Below are 11,049 nucleotides of genomic sequence, written 5' to 3'. Positions count from 1 at the left end.
GTTCCGAACGGTAAGCATTTTAATTGAGCTGAGGAATTTTCCTCCCTATTAGTCCAAGTAGAATTCCTAGTTGGTTGACATGAAAGTGAGGCTAAGTGTTTGTATTTTGGTTGTGTATTATGAATGATGAGTGAATCAAGTTAAAGATAAGTGTAGTGTTTAATTGTCTGTCGCAGCAGCAGCAGCAGCAGCGCCCTCTGTAGTTTTGTAGAGGCGGGTGCAAAAGCTTACAGCACCTGGTATTCCCAGGCGGTCTCCCATCCAAGTACTGACCAGGCCCGACCCTGCTTAGCTTCCGAGATCAGACGAGATCGGGCGTGTTCAGGGTGGTATGGCCGTAAGCGAGAGAGCCAGGCCTAGACGGCGTTTTTATACTCTGTGTGCTGTCACCATCTCTTTCTACTGTTTGGAAACAGCACTAACGTAGAGCTCCTCCGTCCTGGTCTTCCAGGGCCAGGGTCCTGCTGATTTTTAATATTTTTTTATAGAGCTTTCCCTCGTGCAACACACCTCATTGAGATGCTGTTGTTGTGAGACAGGTGTGTTGCTTGTCAAGTGGGAATGAGCAGCCCATGTTCATCCGTCAGCTTTCTCTCCACTCATGAAAGTGCGTCTCTCAGACTGGGTGGCTGTAAACAAAGAAGCAGACGTTTGTTCCTTGCTTGTATATTTGTAGTCAAGCTGGACACGCAGAAAGATACATGCACATTTGTACAGTGTGAGCATGAGAAATAGTGGCAGAAGCCTAGTTTTGCTGTAATAGACAAGACAAAGGTAAATGTGTAAATGCTGCTGCTGGATGACGTACAAAAGGATATTTTCTCGCGTCTCTTGTCGCTTACGGCCACACCACCCTGAACGTGCCCGATCTCGTCTGATCTCGGAAGCCTAGCAGGGTCGGGCCTGGTCAGTACTTGGACGGGAGACCGCCTGGGAATACCAGGTGCTGTAAGCTTTTGCACCCCTCTCTACAAATTGCAGAGGGCGCTGCTGCAGCATCACTCCAAACAGCTTCATATTTCACAATGACAAAACTAAAACTTACACAAACATTACCGTTACAAATGCTTCATGTGCTGCTTCAACACAATCGTCATCACTCCGTATGGAGCTTCTTGCTATATTGATATACACAGGAACACACACTTCAAGTGTGTTCACAAAACTTCTTTTTTACCTGCACCTCTCACATGCACAGCTGTCAATCTTCTTACAGAATCAACAAGAAAATTCTTTATTTCAATCACAGCAGTCACCTGCCACGTAACAACCTCTTTGTGTAGAAGATGTAAATCAGTTTCACTGCTGAGCTCAATGCTAATGCACTCTTTAAAACCATTTATTATTACGTTTTTCTCTGTTACTTTTGCTTCAAACCCCCCCCCCCAAAAAAAATCAACATCCTTTGTTACATTGCATATTATCACAGGGTTGCGAAATACTATTGTAGCACCATCTGTGCTACAACCTTTATGATGTCACATTTGTCTGTGTGATGTCAGTGATTGACCTGTGCATGATCTTTTTACTACTTTTCTGATGTTATTGTCATCTGTGTGATTTCACACTTGAATCTTTGTTCAGCCTTTATGATGTCATAATCATCTGTGTATGATCTTTGTGGCACTTTTATGATGTGAAACAAATCTTTGTGATGTCGTTGTTTGATCCGTGTATGATCTTTGTGCTATCTTTATGGTACCACATTAGTCTGTGATTTGTTGTTTGTTTGTGTGTGTGTGTGTGTGTGTGTGTGTGTGTGTGTGATCATTGATCTTTGTTCCACCTTTATGTCATATTCATCTGTGTGATGTCACCTTTTGATGTGTGTATGTTCTTTGCACCAGCTAGTGTGTGATGTCACTGTTTGATCTGTTCCGAACGGTAAGCATTTTAATTGAGCTGAGGAATTTTCCTCCCTATTAGTCCAAGTAGAATTCCTAGTTGGTTGACATGAAAGTGAGGCTAAGTGTTTGTATTTTGGTTGTGTATTATGAATGATGAGTGAATCAAGTTAAAGATAAGTGTAGTGTTTAATTGTCTGTCGCAGCAGCAGCAGCAGCAGCGCCCTCTGCAGTTTTGTAGAGGCGGGTGCAAAAGCTTACAGCACCTGGTATTCCCAGGCGGTCTCCCATCCAAGTACTGACCAGGCCCGACCCTGCTTAGCTTCCGAGATCAGACGAGATCGGGCGTGTTCAGGGTGGTATGGCCGTAAGCGAGAGAGCCAGGCCTAGACGGCGTTTTTATACTCTGTGTGCTGTCACCATCTCTTTCTACTGTTTGGAAACAGCACTAACGTAGAGCTCCTCCGTCCTGGTCTTCCAGGGCCAGGGTCCTGCTGATTTTTAATATTTTTTTATAGAGCTTTCCCTCGTGCAACACACCTCATTGAGATGCTGTTGTTGTGAGACAGGTGTGTTGCTTGTCAAGTGGGAATGAGCAGCCCATGTTCATCCGTCAGCTTTCTCTCCACTCATGAAAGTGCGTCTCTCAGACTGGGTGGCTGTAAACAAAGAAGCAGACGTTTGTTCCTTGCTTGTATATTTGTAGTCAAGCTGGACACGCAGAAAGATACATGCACATTTGTACAGTGTGAGCATGAGAAATAGTGGCAGAAGCCTAGTTTTGCTGTAATAGACAAGACAAAGGTAAATGTGTAAATGCTGCTGCTGGATGACGTACAAAAGGATATTTTCTCGCGTCTCTTGTCGCTTACGGCCACACCACCCTGAACGTGCCCGATCTCGTCTGATCTCGGAAGCCTAGCAGGGTCGGGCCTGGTCAGTACTTGGACGGGAGACCGCCTGGGAATACCAGGTGCTGTAAGCTTTTGCACCCCTCTCTACAAATTGCAGAGGGCGCTGCTGCAGCATCACTCCAAACAGCTTCATATTTCACAATGACAAAACTAAAACTTACACAAACATTACCGTTACAAATGCTTCATGTGCTGCTTCAACACAATCGTCATCACTCCGTATGGAGCTTCTTGCTATATTGATATACACAGGAACACACACTTCAAGTGTGTTCACAAAACTTCTTTTTTACCTGCACCTCTCACATGCACAGCTGTCAATCTTCTTACAGAATCAACAAGAAAATTCTTTATTTCAATCACAGCAGTCACCTGCCACGTAACAACCTCTTTGTGTAGAAGATGTAAATCAGTTTCACTGCTGAGCTCAATGCTAATGCACTCTTTAAAACCATTTATTATTACGTTTTTCTCTGTTACTTTTGCTTCAAACCCCCCCCCCCCAAAAAAAATCAACATCCTTTGTTACATTGCATATTATCACAGGGTTGCGAAATACTATTGTAGCACCATCTGTGCTACAACCTTTATGATGTCACATTTGTCTGTGTGATGTCAGTGATTGACCTGTGCATGATCTTTTTACTACTTTTCTGATGTTATTGTCATCTGTGTGATTTCACACTTGAATCTTTGTTCAGCCTTTATGATGTCATAATCATCTGTGTATGATCTTTGTGGCACTTTTATGATGTGAAACAAATCTTTGTGATGTCGTTGTTTGATCCGTGTATGATCTTTGTGCTATCTTTATGGTACCACATTAGTCTGTGATTTGTTGTTTGTTTGTGTGTGTGTGTGTGTGTGTGTGTGTGTGTGTGATCATTGATCTTTGTTCCACCTTTATGTCATATTCATCTGTGTGATGTCACCTTTTGATGTGTGTATGTTCTTTGCACCAGCTAGTGTGTGATGTCACTGTTTGATCTGTTCCGAACGGTAAGCATTTTAATTGAGCTGAGGAATTTTCCTCCCTATTAGTCCAAGTAGAATTCCTAGTTGGTTGACATGAAAGTGAGGCTAAGTGTTTGTATTTTGGTTGTGTATTATGAATGATGAGTGAATCAAGTTAAAGATAAGTGTAGTGTTTAATTGTCTGTCGCAGCAGCAGCAGCAGCAGCAGCGCCCTCTGCAGTTTTGTAGAGGCGGGTGCAAAAGCTTACAGCACCTGGTATTCCCAGGCGGTCTCCCATCCAAGTACTGACCAGGCCCGACCCTGCTTAGCTTCCGAGATCAGACGAGATCGGGCGTGTTCAGGGTGGTATGGCCGTAAGCGAGAGAGCCAGGCCTAGACGGCGTTTTTATACTCTGTGTGCTGTCACCATCTCTTTCTACTGTTTGGAAACAGCACTAACGTAGAGCTCCTCCGTCCTGGTCTTCCAGGGCCAGGGTCCTGCTGATTTTTAATATTTTTTTATAGAGCTTTCCCTCGTGCAACACACCTCATTGAGATGCTGTTGTTGTGAGACAGGTGTGTTGCTTGTCAAGTGGGAATGAGCAGCCCATGTTCATCCGTCAGCTTTCTCTCCACTCATGAAAGTGCGTCTCTCAGACTGGGTGGCTGTAAACAAAGAAGCAGACGTTTGTTCCTTGCTTGTATATTTGTAGTCAAGCTGGACACGCAGAAAGATACATGCACATTTGTACAGTGTGAGCATGAGAAATAGTGGCAGAAGCCTAGTTTTGCTGTAATAGACAAGACAAAGGTAAATGTGTAAATGCTGCTGCTGGATGACGTACAAAAGGATATTTTCTCGCGTCTCTTGTCGCTTACGGCCACACCACCCTGAACGTGCCCGATCTCGTCTGATCTCGGAAGCCTAGCAGGGTCGGGCCTGGTCAGTACTTGGACGGGAGACCGCCTGGGAATACCAGGTGCTGTAAGCTTTTGCACCCCTCTCTACAAATTGCAGAGGGCGCTGCTGCAGCATCACTCCAAACAGCTTCATATTTCACAATGACAAAACTAAAACTTACACAAACATTACCGTTACAAATGCTTCATGTGCTGCTTCAACACAATCGTCATCACTCCGTATGGAGCTTCTTGCTATATTGATATACACAGGAACACACACTTCAAGTGTGTTCACAAAACTTCTTTTTTACCTGCACCTCTCACATGCACAGCTGTCAATCTTCTTACAGAATCAACAAGAAAATTCTTTATTTCAATCACAGCAGTCACCTGCCACGTAACAACCTCTTTGTGTAGAAGATGTAAATCAGTTTCACTGCTGAGCTCAATGCTAATGCACTCTTTAAAACCATTTATTATTACGTTTTTCTCTGTTACTTTTGCTTCAAACCCCCCCCCCCCAAAAAAAATCAACATCCTTTGTTACATTGCATATTATCACAGGGTTGCGAAATACTATTGTAGCACCATCTGTGCTACAACCTTTATGATGTCACATTTGTCTGTGTGATGTCAGTGATTGACCTGTGCATGATCTTTTTACTACTTTTCTGATGTTATTGTCATCTGTGTGATTTCACACTTGAATCTTTGTTCAGCCTTTATGATGTCATAATCATCTGTGTATGATCTTTGTGGCACTTTTATGATGTGAAACAAATCTTTGTGATGTCGTTGTTTGATCCGTGTATGATCTTTGTGCTATCTTTATGGTACCACATTAGTCTGTGATTTGTTGTTTGTTTGTGTGTGTGTGTGTGTGTGTGTGTGTGTGTGATCATTGATCTTTGTTCCACCTTTATGTCATATTCATCTGTGTGATGTCACCTTTTGATGTGTGTATGTTCTTTGCACCAGCTAGTGTGTGATGTCACTGTTTGATCTGTTCCGAACGGTAAGCATTTTAATTGAGCTGAGGAATTTTCCTCCCTATTAGTCCAAGTAGAATTCCTAGTTGGTTGACATGAAAGTGAGGCTAAGTGTTTGTATTTTGGTTGTGTATTATGAATGATGAGTGAATCAAGTTAAAGATAAGTGTAGTGTTTAATTGTCTGTCGCAGCAGCAGCAGCAGCAGCGCCCTCTGCAGTTTTGTAGAGGCGGGTGCAAAAGCTTACAGCACCTGGTATTCCCAGGCGGTCTCCCATCCAAGTACTGACCAGGCCCGACCCTGCTTAGCTTCCGAGATCAGACGAGATCGGGCGTGTTCAGGGTGGTATGGCCGTAAGCGAGAGAGCCAGGCCTAGACGGCGTTTTTATACTCTGTGTGCTGTCACCATCTCTTTCTACTGTTTGGAAACAGCACTAACGTAGAGCTCCTCCGTCCTGGTCTTCCAGGGCCAGGGTCCTGCTGATTTTTAATATTTTTTTATAGAGCTTTCCCTCGTGCAACACACCTCATTGAGATGCTGTTGTTGTGAGACAGGTGTGTTGCTTGTCAAGTGGGAATGAGCAGCCCATGTTCATCCGTCAGCTTTCTCTCCACTCATGAAAGTGCGTCTCTCAGACTGGGTGGCTGTAAACAAAGAAGCAGACGTTTGTTCCTTGCTTGTATATTTGTAGTCAAGCTGGACACGCAGAAAGATACATGCACATTTGTACAGTGTGAGCATGAGAAATAGTGGCAGAAGCCTAGTTTTGCTGTAATAGACAAGACAAAGGTAAATGTGTAAATGCTGCTGCTGGATGACGTACAAAAGGATATTTTCTCGCGTCTCTTGTCGCTTACGGCCACACCACCCTGAACGTGCCCGATCTCGTCTGATCTCGGAAGCCTAGCAGGGTCGGGCCTGGTCAGTACTTGGACGGGAGACCGCCTGGGAATACCAGGTGCTGTAAGCTTTTGCACCCCTCTCTACAAATTGCAGAGGGCGCTGCTGCAGCATCACTCCAAACAGCTTCATATTTCACAATGACAAAACTAAAACTTACACAAACATTACCGTTACAAATGCTTCATGTGCTGCTTCAACACAATCGTCATCACTCCGTATGGAGCTTCTTGCTATATTGATATACACAGGAACACACACTTCAAGTGTGTTCACAAAACTTCTTTTTTACCTGCACCTCTCACATGCACAGCTGTCAATCTTCTTACAGAATCAACAAGAAAATTCTTTATTTCAATCACAGCAGTCACCTGCCACGTAACAACCTCTTTGTGTAGAAGATGTAAATCAGTTTCACTGCTGAGCTCAATGCTAATGCACTCTTTAAAACCATTTATTATTACGTTTTTCTCTGTTACTTTTGCTTCAAACCCCCCCCCCCCAAAAAAAATCAACATCCTTTGTTACATTGCATATTATCACAGGGTTGCGAAATACTATTGTAGCACCATCTGTGCTACAACCTTTATGATGTCACATTTGTCTGTGTGATGTCAGTGATTGACCTGTGCATGATCTTTTTACTACTTTTCTGATGTTATTGTCATCTGTGTGATTTCACACTTGAATCTTTGTTCAGCCTTTATGATGTCATAATCATCTGTGTATGATCTTTGTGGCACTTTTATGATGTGAAACAAATCTTTGTGATGTCGTTGTTTGATCCGTGTATGATCTTTGTGCTATCTTTATGGTACCACATTAGTCTGTGATTTGTTGTTTGTTTGTGTGTGTGTGTGTGTGTGTGTGTGTGTGTGATCATTGATCTTTGTTCCACCTTTATGTCATATTCATCTGTGTGATGTCACCTTTTGATGTGTGTATGTTCTTTGCACCAGCTAGTGTGTGATGTCACTGTTTGATCTGTTCCGAACGGTAAGCATTTTAATTGAGCTGAGGAATTTTCCTCCCTATTAGTCCAAGTAGAATTCCTAGTTGGTTGACATGAAAGTGAGGCTAAGTGTTTGTATTTTGGTTGTGTATTATGAATGATGAGTGAATCAAGTTAAAGATAAGTGTAGTGTTTAATTGTCTGTCGCAGCAGCAGCAGCAGCAGCAGCGCCCTCTGCAGTTTTGTAGAGGCGGGTGCAAAAGCTTACAGCACCTGGTATTCCCAGGCGGTCTCCCATCCAAGTACTGACCAGGCCCGACCCTGCTTAGCTTCCGAGATCAGACGAGATCGGGCGTGTTCAGGGTGGTATGGCCGTAAGCGAGAGAGCCAGGCCTAGACGGCGTTTTTATACTCTGTGTGCTGTCACCATCTCTTTCTACTGTTTGGAAACAGCACTAACGTAGAGCTCCTCCGTCCTGGTCTTCCAGGGCCAGGGTCCTGCTGATTTTTAATATTTTTTTATAGAGCTTTCCCTCGTGCAACACACCTCATTGAGATGCTGTTGTTGTGAGACAGGTGTGTTGCTTGTCAAGTGGGAATGAGCAGCCCATGTTCATCCGTCAGCTTTCTCTCCACTCATGAAAGTGCGTCTCTCAGACTGGGTGGCTGTAAACAAAGAAGCAGACGTTTGTTCCTTGCTTGTATATTTGTAGTCAAGCTGGACACGCAGAAAGATACATGCACATTTGTACAGTGTGAGCATGAGAAATAGTGGCAGAAGCCTAGTTTTGCTGTAATAGACAAGACAAAGGTAAATGTGTAAATGCTGCTGCTGGATGACGTACAAAAGGATATTTTCTCGCGTCTCTTGTCGCTTACGGCCACACCACCCTGAACGTGCCCGATCTCGTCTGATCTCGGAAGCCTAGCAGGGTCGGGCCTGGTCAGTACTTGGACGGGAGACCGCCTGGGAATACCAGGTGCTGTAAGCTTTTGCACCCCTCTCTACAAATTGCAGAGGGCGCTGCTGCAGCATCACTCCAAACAGCTTCATATTTCACAATGACAAAACTAAAACTTACACAAACATTACCGTTACAAATGCTTCATGTGCTGCTTCAACACAATCGTCATCACTCCGTATGGAGCTTCTTGCTATATTGATATACACAGGAACACACACTTCAAGTGTGTTCACAAAACTTCTTTTTTACCTGCACCTCTCACATGCACAGCTGTCAATCTTCTTACAGAATCAACAAGAAAATTCTTTATTTCAATCACAGCAGTCACCTGCCACGTAACAACCTCTTTGTGTAGAAGATGTAAATCAGTTTCACTGCTGAGCTCAATGCTAATGCACTCTTTAAAACCATTTATTATTACGTTTTTCTCTGTTACTTTTGCTTCAAACCCCCCCCCCCCCAAAAAAAATCAACATCCTTTGTTACATTGCATATTATCACAGGGTTGCGAAATACTATTGTAGCACCATCTGTGCTACAACCTTTATGATGTCACATTTGTCTGTGTGATGTCAGTGATTGACCTGTGCATGATCTTTTTACTACTTTTCTGATGTTATTGTCATCTGTGTGATTTCACACTTGAATCTTTGTTCAGCCTTTATGATGTCATAATCATCTGTGTATGATCTTTGTGGCACTTTTATGATGTGAAACAAATCTTTGTGATGTCGTTGTTTGATCCGTGTATGATCTTTGTGCTATCTTTATGGTACCACATTAGTCTGTGATTTGTTGTTTGTTTGTGTGTGTGTGTGTGTGTGTGTGTGTGTGTGTGTGATCATTGATCTTTGTTCCACCTTTATGTCATATTCATCTGTGTGATGTCACCTTTTGATGTGTGTATGTTCTTTGCACCAGCTAGTGTGTGATGTCACTGTTTGATCTGTTCCGAACGGTAAGCATTTTAATTGAGCTGAGGAATTTTCCTCCCTATTAGTCCAAGTAGAATTCCTAGTTGGTTGACATGAAAGTGAGGCTAAGTGTTTGTATTTTGGTTGTGTATTATGAATGATGAGTGAATCAAGTTAAAGATAAGTGTAGTGTTTAATTGTCTGTCGCAGCAGCAGCAGCAGCAGCAGCGCCCTCTGCAGTTTTGTAGAGGCGGGTGCAAAAGCTTACAGCACCTGGTATTCCCAGGCGGTCTCCCATCCAAGTACTGACCAGGCCCGACCCTGCTTAGCTTCCGAGATCAGACGAGATCGGGCGTGTTTTTTTTTTTTTTTATCTTTTATTATGAAAAAGTACAAAACATCACAGCAGCCCGAAGACCACAAACAATAGAACACAAATCAAACAGACACTACAGGAATGCAGCAGGGAAGGACCAGCGGCCTCACAGTCCCACACAATGGCTAGAAGTAGAGCTCCAGGCGCCGTCCTGACACAGACAGAAGGGTGTTGCCCTGGAGGAAGACGTCCTGAAACCGTTCGTAGTCCGCTCGGAACAATGCATGGAGGCACATAGCGACATAGCGTCGGAAAAAACACCACGGCTCTACGCGCCGCCCCTCGAACAGCACGAGATTCCGGGAGACGTACCACACGTGCCGCGCCACGGCCAGAACGAAATTAACCAGACGCGTATTACAACCAGGGAGGGCGCTGGAAAGATAGCCGAACAGCAGGGGAGCATCACGCACGGCCTGCGCCACAGGCAGCCCACACCGCGCGACCAACAGGTGGCGAAGACGGCGGTGGAACGGAGCTAGCAACGGACACGTGAGGAAGAGATGCTCAAGTGTCTCAGGACCCGTTGCGCACCGAGCGCAGTCCCGAGACCACCGAGCCCCATCGAGCTGATGCAAGACCACGGACGTATACAGGAGGCGATGCCGGAGCCGAAAGTCCGTGTCCAGACATGCCGGGGGAACAAACGGGCACGTAATGGACCCCCATACCTCTTGGACCGAAATGGGGCCGAACCAGATCGACCATCGACGCAGAGCCGCCGGCTTTCTCACGACCGGCTGCAGCAAAGCACGGTAGATCCCACGTGTGGGGAGCTCGAGCAAAGACGTAGCCGTCCAGCCATCGCTCAACTGGAAGGACGGCACGGGGTCCATGGCCGGCAACGACCCCGCACCAGTACGTGCCCAGACCACCCACTCCGGTGGCAGAGCCACCACCAGCCGGTCACACACCGCCCTCACCACGCCGGCCCGGAACCGAATCCCCAGCCGCCGCAACCTCCCGACGACCCCGACCCAATCCAGGACCCCCCTGTCGTCCAGCAACTCAGCCAGCGTGCACACACCCCCCCGGTGCAGGGACGCGCATTGAAAAACCCGCCCGTCGTGGCGAAGGTCTGGATTGAAAAACAGCGGCTGCCGCATCACCGCCTCCCTGGAACCCACCCGTGCCCGGAGGAGGGGCCGAAACCGATGCCAGGCCACCAGCACCTCCTCCCAGAAAGCGCCAAGACCTAGGCGGCCCATGGCCGCCCGTGGGAACAGCCCACACAGGTTAAACAGCCCATGACCGCCGCACGCACCCACCGCCCGCTCCAGAGCCCCATGCCAGAAAAGTGCCCCGGGGTCCCGGAGGAAGCGGGCGAGCAAACGCA

At 45.7% G+C, this 11,049-nt stretch overlaps 10 non-coding genes across 10 annotated transcripts; 5 read left to right on the top strand and 5 right to left on the bottom strand.

Annotated features, from left to right (window-relative positions):
- Positions 1 to 224: 224 nt before the first annotated feature.
- Positions 225 to 343, bottom strand: LOC121652411. Its single transcript, XR_006012597.1, has one exon. It is a non-coding gene; the product is annotated as a 5S ribosomal RNA (ribosomal RNA).
- Positions 344 to 836: 493 nt separating this feature from the next.
- Positions 837 to 955, top strand: LOC121652422. The gene has a single exon (XR_006012608.1). It is a non-coding gene; the product is annotated as a 5S ribosomal RNA (ribosomal RNA).
- Positions 956 to 2,098: 1,143 nt separating this feature from the next.
- On the bottom strand, positions 2,099 to 2,217 carry LOC121652410. The gene has a single exon (XR_006012596.1). It is a non-coding gene; the product is annotated as a 5S ribosomal RNA (ribosomal RNA).
- Positions 2,218 to 2,710: 493 nt separating this feature from the next.
- Positions 2,711 to 2,829, top strand: LOC121652421. The gene has a single exon (XR_006012607.1). It is a non-coding gene; the product is annotated as a 5S ribosomal RNA (ribosomal RNA).
- A 1,145-nt stretch (positions 2,830 to 3,974) lies between these two features.
- On the bottom strand, positions 3,975 to 4,093 carry LOC121652409. Its single transcript, XR_006012595.1, has one exon. It is a non-coding gene; the product is annotated as a 5S ribosomal RNA (ribosomal RNA).
- Positions 4,094 to 4,586: 493 nt separating this feature from the next.
- LOC121652420 lies at positions 4,587 to 4,705 on the top strand. The gene has a single exon (XR_006012606.1). It is a non-coding gene; the product is annotated as a 5S ribosomal RNA (ribosomal RNA).
- A 1,140-nt stretch (positions 4,706 to 5,845) lies between these two features.
- LOC121652408 lies at positions 5,846 to 5,964 on the bottom strand. The gene has a single exon (XR_006012594.1). It is a non-coding gene; the product is annotated as a 5S ribosomal RNA (ribosomal RNA).
- Positions 5,965 to 6,457: 493 nt separating this feature from the next.
- On the top strand, positions 6,458 to 6,576 carry LOC121652419. The gene has a single exon (XR_006012605.1). It is a non-coding gene; the product is annotated as a 5S ribosomal RNA (ribosomal RNA).
- Positions 6,577 to 7,719: 1,143 nt separating this feature from the next.
- On the bottom strand, positions 7,720 to 7,838 carry LOC121652434. The gene has a single exon (XR_006012620.1). It is a non-coding gene; the product is annotated as a 5S ribosomal RNA (ribosomal RNA).
- Positions 7,839 to 8,331: 493 nt separating this feature from the next.
- LOC121652417 lies at positions 8,332 to 8,450 on the top strand. The gene has a single exon (XR_006012603.1). It is a non-coding gene; the product is annotated as a 5S ribosomal RNA (ribosomal RNA).
- The last annotated feature ends 2,599 nt before the right edge of the window (positions 8,451 to 11,049 follow it).

The sequence above is a fragment of the Melanotaenia boesemani genome, chromosome 13, assembly GCF_017639745.1.
Source record: "Melanotaenia boesemani isolate fMelBoe1 chromosome 13, fMelBoe1.pri, whole genome shotgun sequence".
NCBI lineage: Eukaryota > Metazoa > Chordata > Actinopteri > Atheriniformes > Melanotaeniidae > Melanotaenia > Melanotaenia boesemani.
This window is presented reverse-complemented; position numbering and strand designations above follow the sequence as displayed.